General features: G+C 30.9%; 1 pseudogene; it reads right to left on the reverse strand.

Annotated features, from left to right (window-relative positions):
- Positions 1-418: 418 nt before the first annotated feature.
- LOC123638950 lies at positions 419-575 on the reverse strand (annotated as a pseudogene).
- Between the last annotated feature and the right edge of the window lie 1471 nt (positions 576-2046).

The raw sequence follows: 2046 nt of genomic DNA on the forward strand, positions 1-2046 counted from the left end.
ACTATGAGAACTAACGTAGACATGTGGCTTTCTCCATTGACCCAATATGGGGGAGTGACCAAAAATAATCATTATACACTTATATTTGAACTAGAATGGTAGAACTTGAATAGAGTGTTAAACTTCTTCAATATGTATCTTTATCTTGGAAAAATGATTTCTAAAAATTACATGAGAAGTTTTCAGATTTTACTGTTAAAATCATCTGTGTTTTCCAAGATATGAAAATTTATAATTTCAATTACTAGAAATTTTAATGATTAGTGACTCCTTTCCTGGAGACTTGCCATGGTACTTTATTGGTGGTGGTGGTGGTGTTGACACTGTTTATAGCACTATTGTAATTATGCCTGGTTTAGAACTGTATACTTTAATCACTTTTCAAATGTATACTATAATTTGTTTACTTCTAATTACAAAGGGCTTCCTCCTCTGTGGATCCCAAACAAATTCCAGAAGGGAGTGTAGAGGGGCTCTTGACTTATACTCATCTATAAAAATGAACCCATAAAATTATGTGTCCAGTTTTGTACTGGCTCTTACACTTGATCTTAGCCAAAAGGCCGAGAAGCGATTGTACTGGCTCTTGATCAACACCCTCAGTGCTTTTTCTGCAAGCACTGAGTAACAATAAATACAATGCTTCAAACATCTGAGTCTGTGGTCTTACCTCTTTAGTAATTTCTTGCAGACAAATCAATCTGATAGTCTGATTTTTAATAGATGAATTTAACATGATTACATTTATTGTGATTTGAAAATCCTTTCATTAACTAATTTTACGTTTTCCTTCTTTATTTCCCCTTCCCCTTTTTGAGTATACTTTCATGCTGTTTCTTGATTACTACAACATTAGTCATTGTTTATGTTCACCTCTTGAACAAAGACTTCAAAGTTTACCCTCCTTCTGAATTCAAGACCCAAGGTTATTATTTTATCTCGTGCTTTCTCTTCATCTTTTTATCATAAAAGTTAGCTAATATTTTATCAAATAGTAATTACAATTCTCAATACCTTATATCAATTTTTATACTCACCTCTCTTTCTTGATTACCATCATGTCCTTTATGGCTACAATATTCTTCTTGCTAAGCCATATTATTAAATAAATCTTTTGGAAAAGGTCCTTTGTTGGTTCACTCACTTAGCACTGATCTGAAAATATCTTTATTTTAGTATAACTCTTGAATATTTTAGTAGAGAAGATATTTTATGTGGGTAGTTATTTTTCTTCAGTTCTGTATATTATATACTAGCTTCTGACATCTATTTTATTGCTGAGAAATCTGTTTCAATTTCATTTTCATTTGTTTATAGGTAATCTTTATTTTCTCAGTACCTTGAAGATTCCCTAATATTTGATCATGAGCATTTCATACCACTGTGCCGAAGTGGATACTGAATTTTATTTCACTGGCTAAACACTTTCAATATGAGGACTTAGTTATTTCCTTGAATCAAAAAACAAACAAACAAAACAAAACAGAACACTCAGCTAGTATTCCTTCAAATATTATTTCTCTATCATTTGTTTTATTTTTGTATTCAGAGAATTCTATTATTTTACTTACCATGGAATATTATAATATGTACCTTTACTAGCACATATTGTAACATAGTGATATTTTTCTATTTATTCTTATTTTCTGTCATTTGCTTATATTCTACAAATTTCTTTCATTTTATAGATGTTAATCTTTCATTTATCCCTTTGGGGCCATAAACATATTTTAAAATCTTTTTCATACTGTCAAGGTATTTTGATTTAATGTTTTGACTATTAATGTATTTGGCATTCATAATATTATCTGTCTTGATGTTATGAAATTATAGTTTATAGGAAAATTTTAAGTAATTTTCCCCAACAGTCATTCTTTTTCTACTTTCTTACCACCTCTCTCTTTGGGCTCGCATGGTGGTTACACAATGAATTCCATCTGGCTACGCAAGTTCAGAATGCAAAACCAGGTCTTATATTAGCAGTTTGGTGTCCCTGCACCACAGTAATATTGGGGAAGACTGGGCAATATTGGTGAAATATTGAAA

The sequence above is a fragment of the Lemur catta genome, chromosome 5 (genome assembly GCF_020740605.2).
Source record: "Lemur catta isolate mLemCat1 chromosome 5, mLemCat1.pri, whole genome shotgun sequence".
NCBI classification, from domain to species: domain Eukaryota; kingdom Metazoa; phylum Chordata; class Mammalia; order Primates; family Lemuridae; genus Lemur; species Lemur catta.